The sequence below is a fragment of the Capsicum annuum genome, chromosome 5 (assembly GCF_002878395.1).
Source record: "Capsicum annuum cultivar UCD-10X-F1 chromosome 5, UCD10Xv1.1, whole genome shotgun sequence".
In the NCBI taxonomy this organism is placed as follows: domain Eukaryota; kingdom Viridiplantae; phylum Streptophyta; class Magnoliopsida; order Solanales; family Solanaceae; genus Capsicum; species Capsicum annuum.
The window spans coordinates 19,947,073-19,954,104 of NC_061115.1; positions in this window are offsets into that span (position 1 = coordinate 19,947,073).

Genomic DNA, 7,032 nt, shown 5'->3' on the forward strand with positions numbered 1-7,032 from the left:
AGTTGTGTGTGTATCCTAGATATTGTCTTGAGGTACCTTTATATAGAATTCGGAACTAAAATATGCCCTACAACTAAAAAAAAGTACCAATATATGTCATATATATATATAAAAAAAAAAGCACCAAAATAGGCTTTGTGCACTTAATAAGTGCACAATACCTTTAACTTTGTAACGGAAGATTTCTGACGATGTCAAAAAAGTTAAAGTTCACATTGTTCACTTAATAAGTGCACAATCCATTCTTTTTATGGATTGTGCGCTTAATAAGTGCACAATCCATTTTTTTATGGACTGTGCACTTAATAAGTGAACAATCCATTCTTTTATGGAATGTGCACTTATTAAGTGCACAATAGATTGTGCACTTATTATTCATATTATTTATAGATTGGACACGATTATTTATTTTTTTTAAAAGATTTTGCATTTTTTTAGTGCACAATCCATTTATTTATACATTATGCACAATATATTATTTTTAATTGTGCACATTTTTAGTGCATAATTCATTTATTTATATAGTCCACATTTTTGCAAAATACTGAATAATTTGATAAAAAATAAATTTAATTAAACGAATGCATATGATTAGACTTATATTGTTTATCTTGGTTAGTATATATGCAACGGAAGATTCCGCTCCATAGTAGAGAAAAATAAGTTGAAAGACCTCAAATGTTTAATTAAAAAAAAAAACGATAAACGGGTCTCACAATATTATTAAATTAAAAAGGATAAAATCATTTAAATAATTGAAACGGTTGTTGGGACAATTAAAGTTATTTAATAACTTTGTTAGTTGTCTCAATAACTATCAAAGTTGACTATCAAAATTGTCGAACAAATTCGATAGTTATTGAGACAACCTTTTTAGTTGGTGGAATGAAAAATATGTAAAAAAAAAAAACTGAATTTTTTTTTTTGTCTATTTTACCTAATTCTTAAAACTTAAAGTATCCTAACTTAATTGACAAATTTGTTTGTCCCTTTTAATTCAAAGTCCCTCCATAGTATTTTGCTTTTAGTATTTTTAGTTTTATATTTTTTTCATAAAAAATATTTATTTATTTTTATATATAAAAAATTTTAATTTTTTTTCTATTCAATTTCTAAGTGGCTTATAATTTGCTTGATCATATTTAAAATCAAGTTTTTTCAAGAATTGATTTTTACTCTTCACTCCTTATTAATGAATATTTGAAGATTAAAGTATACTTAATTATGACTTAATTTCGTAAAGCATAAATTTAGAGAATAAATTTTGTAGAAGAATAATTTGTAGCTTATGAAGTTCTTAAGAAAATATTTTGAAATTTAACTTATACGTGGGTCACCAATTAAACATATGCCTCTAATGACTTTGTAGATCATAATTTACATGTATTATATTATAATACAAAATATAAATTTTTATTAAAAATTCTTTTTGATATAACTATTTTAGATCACTTTTTCATTACTTAAAATATTAAAGAACCAAAATAAGTGCACAATCATGGACAATATAAATAAATGAATTGTGCACTAAAAAAGTACACAATCAAAAATAATATATTGTGCACTTTTTTAGTGCACAGTCTATAAATAAATGGATTGTGCACTAAAAAAGTACACAATCTTTAAAAAAATGAACAACCTATAAAAAATAGATTGTGCACTTATTAAGTGCACAGTTCATAAAAAAATGGATTGTGCACTTATTAAGTGCACAATCTATAAAAAAATGGATTGTGCACAATGTAAACTTTAATTTTTTTAACACCGCCAGATGTCTTCCATTACAAAGTTAAAGGTATTGTACACTTATTAAGTGCACAAAGCCAATTTTGGTGCTTTTTTTTATATGACATACATTGGTACTTTTTTTAGTTGTAGGACATATTTTGGTTTCGAACTCCTTTATTTAGGCGTTAGGCAATATAAATATTTCAAATCAAAAAGTAAATAATTTTGTGCCAAACGACATCCAGCTATGTGCACTAGACGATGACGTCATATCGATGCATTTAGCCTCTTCGATCATTTTTTATCTCGAGAGAAAATTATGGATATTCATTATTTTGAAGCTTTTTCAACCAAATTTGTAAACACCAGAGTAGGGGTGTACATGGTTAAGTTATTTTCAATTTTTTAAATATCAAATCAAATTAGTTGTGTTGAGTTTTTAGATTTATAAATTAGAAAAAATTAATAAAATTTGATTTTTACAACCTCGGGTACTTTTGAACTTTTTGATTTTCTCAAATATTTTTAAAATTTAAATTGTGTTAACTCAAAAAAATATCTAAAAATATACTTTTTTTTAATCATATTAACATGAGAAAAAGTGTGACTAATAATACCTTTATATAGTTTTTAAATATAATAATTATAATTTTAAAATATTAAGTTAATCTAATTCAATTTATCTTCAAAATTTATTTAAAATTGTTGCGTAGAAACTATTAAGTTTCTAGTAGAAATAAGATTAAGTAATTATAAATATATTTATATTGTAGATGTAGATGTGTACACATAATTTTTATTTTATTTTTGTATACATTTACTACTCATTGAAGTCCTCTTACAAATTATGTTATTACTTAAATCAATAAGGACTAACTTGAATATTTTAATAAATAATTTTAAAAATTAAATAAATATAATTTTAGCTAACTATCACAAATAATTTAAATGTCAATCATAAAATATGTTATCACATTAAACATAAATCAAAATTAGACCAACGACTACTTACAATATATAGATGACAATGAAAATTATATAAAACAAAGTTAAGAAACCCACAAAAATAAAAATTATCAATTTGTAAGTGTGATTCTTTGGACATGGTAATGATATTCTTTTCTTCACCTTTCTTTTTCAAAAATTATTTTTTCTTCTTCTGCTTGCAATTCATGGAAAAAGAAGAAAAGAACTTTAGGCCCAAAGCAAATAAGAACATACATATCATCAATTGAGTGTCGTATACAATTCCTACGAATTATAATTGAAAGCATAACCTTAAATTTTTAACCAATATAGCAATTGATTATCATCATCTGATCCATTTCATTTCTTGACAATGTCGCATGGTTCTTCTCTTTTTTTGATCAAAATTTTCAGCTGAAAGAACACAAAAAATATTAGAACTAATTATATGCAAAAGGAAGAAAAATAAGTTGAATCAAAATCAAATAAAAAAGCAAATGAACAAGGAAAAAAATGTGTATTATATTATTAAGAGCTAAATCTTTGTTCACAAAAAGTTACTTAAATAGAATTATATAAGATAGTATTTTAGTATTTTAATTGATTTAGAAGTGTACTAAATATTGGGAATTTTACTTCCTTTACATAAGTAAATAATTATATAAGGTAGTATTTTAATTGATTTAAAAATATAAAATAGTAACACTTTACATATTTTAAAAAGGGAAAGATTACATGTAGTTAAAAAAAATGGAAACGAGTTTACTTTTTAAAAAAATATTTTTTTTTTCCACTATGTCCATATATATGAATTTTGGTAAAATTTCTTGAAAAACTTTACTGATGTTGGTAAAATATTTTTTCAAAAGAATTTAAAAGTTTATGTACATAACTCAAATAAGGAAAGGTTTAATAACTAAGTTTTAATGAATTTTTAAATTTTAAAATTATTAAAAAATAGCGAAAAGATGATTTTGTCTATTGCAATGTGTTTTAATGAAGGACAAAAAGTTTAAATCACTTTTCTAAGGGTCTTCACACTTTTAATATATTATAGATATAGATATAGATTATAGATTTGTAAGATACAACTATCTTAGGCGTTTCTCAAAAATAACACAAAATATGAAATGAATGATGGCAATAAAATATTCAACAACAATAATAATGAAGCCGTATAAAATAAATATTTCATATTAATAAGTTATAAAAAAAATAATTATAATTTAAAAATATTAAATCGTGCTAAAATAAGTACAGTAAGTATTAATTACATGACTAAATATTAAATAGAAAGATAAATTAGGTCTATGTATTTACGCAAAGCTAAAAAATAGATACTCATTGTTAGTGTCATTCATAGTGTTTAACTGAATATTTATGTTACCATGTATTGATTTGCGCTTTATTTAAGTTACTAATATCTATGGGTTATGAAGCTTATTGGATCATTCAAATTCCAAAATTTAAACTTGATATAATATATTGAAAGTTAAAAACAATGAAAAGGTTTAAGAAAAATTTATGAATTACATCTCGTTAAATATTTATGTATAGTCAGGTTTTTTTAAACTCCAAATCAAGTCAAATCAAATTATTAGTCAATTTTTTTTTCGAATTAGCTCAATTTGCGATTTAATTTTTTCACCCCTACACCAGAGTAAATCAATTTTAGCTCACCCAACATTATCTCATTCCTAAATTGCGCACAGAATTAACACTTGGATCTCTCTCTCTTTAAAGTTTGTTTCTTAAAAAAAAGTTTAATTCTTTTTTTGCAACTCTCTTTCACATAAAGACCATATAAAAAAAAATATTTTGAAATATTCTATATAAATTTACATTAAAATTATAGTATTCAAAAATTTTATTTACTTTCTCAAAATTCTGCCTCAAATTAAACAAAGACAAAATGATTGGGGTAAGGGGGTACCATTTACTCCTTGATGTCACACATTCCACATTTCCTTCAGAAATACCTAAAATTGATTAGAATGATAAAGTGAAGGATCGAATCTACCAAATACATATTATATTTGTCTTTTTTGCTCATTCAACATCAGTTAAAGTAACCGACATAAATATTGTCGATCAAATGTATTGCTGATACAACATCAGTCAAAGTGACCGATGTCGCCGACTAAATGCATTGCTGATGCAATATCAGTCAAAGTAACCGACCTCGCCGACCAAATTGTTGATTCAAGTTTCAGTTAAACTAATCGACGTTACCAATCAAATACAATGCAAGATTGTTTTTCAGTTAAGGTAATTATCATCGACCAAACACATTGCTTATATGACATTTCAGCTTAGGATTCAACCACGTTTCCTAAAGATTCTACATGGTCATCGTCACAATTTTCACTATTGAATTTGAACAATATAGAGTTAGTAATTCTTTTAATAGCAATTTCATATATTTTATAATAAAATGTGAAATATTTTCATTCAACCAAGCGAAATCAAGAAGGGACCAAAATCACTTCTAGTTCCTCAATTTAGAAAAAGATTGTAGCACTCATAATACTTGAATAAGCACATTAAATATTTATATAATTGTAAAGTTGTGTAAAGAAGATAATACTTTTGTGTTTTGTTGATGTGTTTCTTATGCTGCCTTGAGGCGGCTTCATATGGGCGTTAGTCAAGATAATAATAACATATATTAAGAAAACGTTAAATTATAGGTGATTGATCAATTTCACTTTACGGTCTAATATTTAAGGTTTGGAAAATAATATTTCCTCTGCATGTTGAATGAGAACGATAATCCTCTTATGCAACATTTTTTGGTGAGATTTTTCTCTTTTTGAATAAAGTTTTTTTTCCTTTTTTTTTTTTCTAGAATTAAGATATGAAAATGTATATAACTTCTATTATTGTCCCATTTATTTTTCAATTGAAAGTAATGTTTCCATTTAGAATATAATTAGTTATTGGAATAATTGGTTAATAAATTTCAAACTTTATTAACAGACTCACAACAACTAAAAATTCAAGTTCTGATTCAATAACAATAAGTGAGTTTAGCATGACTTGTCCAACTCTATAAATGAGAATCTGCAAAGAAAACACAAATGATAACCATATTTTAAACTAAAGAGATAATGAATTTCTAAGAATTCTAGAGATCCTACACAGGCCGACCTTTGGATAAAGCTAGTGAAGTTTAGGCTTTAGATCCTTAATTTTTGAAGGTCTCATTTTATATCAAAATAGTTATTCTACATATTTTTATTAAGAAAATTACTATAGTTATTTACTTAAAAGGAAAGATAAAGTTTGCGCTTTGATTTGACAAAAAGTAGTAAGCCTTGAAAAAAGCATGTAACATATATAAACCAAAAAATTTATGAAAATAAATATAAAAAGTAATTATTATACTTATTTTTATCTTTTTAATAAAAATAAGAATTTAATTTCCCTCCACAAGATATTCAAGGGATATTGTTACTAGGAGCTTTGAACTAAAAGTGACAAGAGTTTGAAAATGAGGTGTAGGTGACTCAAGTCTTAATAATTGAGTGGAGGAGACAATTACTTTATTATGGATTAAGAAAGTTGGAGAAATTTGAAAATAACCCACAAGTTTTTAAATTTACACTTTGATCCAAATATTAGTTAATATAACGAGAAATAGAGGAAAAAGGGGAGTGTTTCTCTCTCTTCTCGTCCGTTGTTATTTTCTCTCTCTTAGCGATTTTTGTTGTTCATTGTTGCTGCTGCTTTATTCATCATCTTCTGCTTTATTATCATCATCTTCTACTTCATTAGCATCTTCATCTTCTTCTTGTTGACCATTGTTGTTGTTGTTACCACTACTGCTGTTATATATTTGACCAATTTCTTAGGTCAAATTTTATTTCGTACATTACTTTCCACTTTGGCATTACTTTATAGGAGACTTTGATAAGTCAAATTGTGATTTTAGTTGAATTTGTCATCTGGGTAACTGCTATTGTGCTGTTTTTTCAACAATAGTGCAACATAAGAGCCTTCTGTTTAAACAGATCAATCATTTGTTACGACAGATGAGCTATTTGTTGCAACGAAAGACTCATATGTTGGATTCATGTTTATGGTTCTATAGTGCTATAACATGAATCAAACAGATGGGTCATCTGTTATAATATATGACCCATCTGTTGCAACAGATTAGTAACCTGTTGCAAAAGAACCTGAAATCAATTTCAAAAGATGTGTTGTCTGTTACAATAGGGTAAATATCTGTTGCAACAGATTAGTGACCTGTTGTAATAGAACCTGAACTCGATTCCAACAGACGTGTCGTTTGTTACAATAGGTAAGTCATCTGTCGCAATAAGTTAATTATCT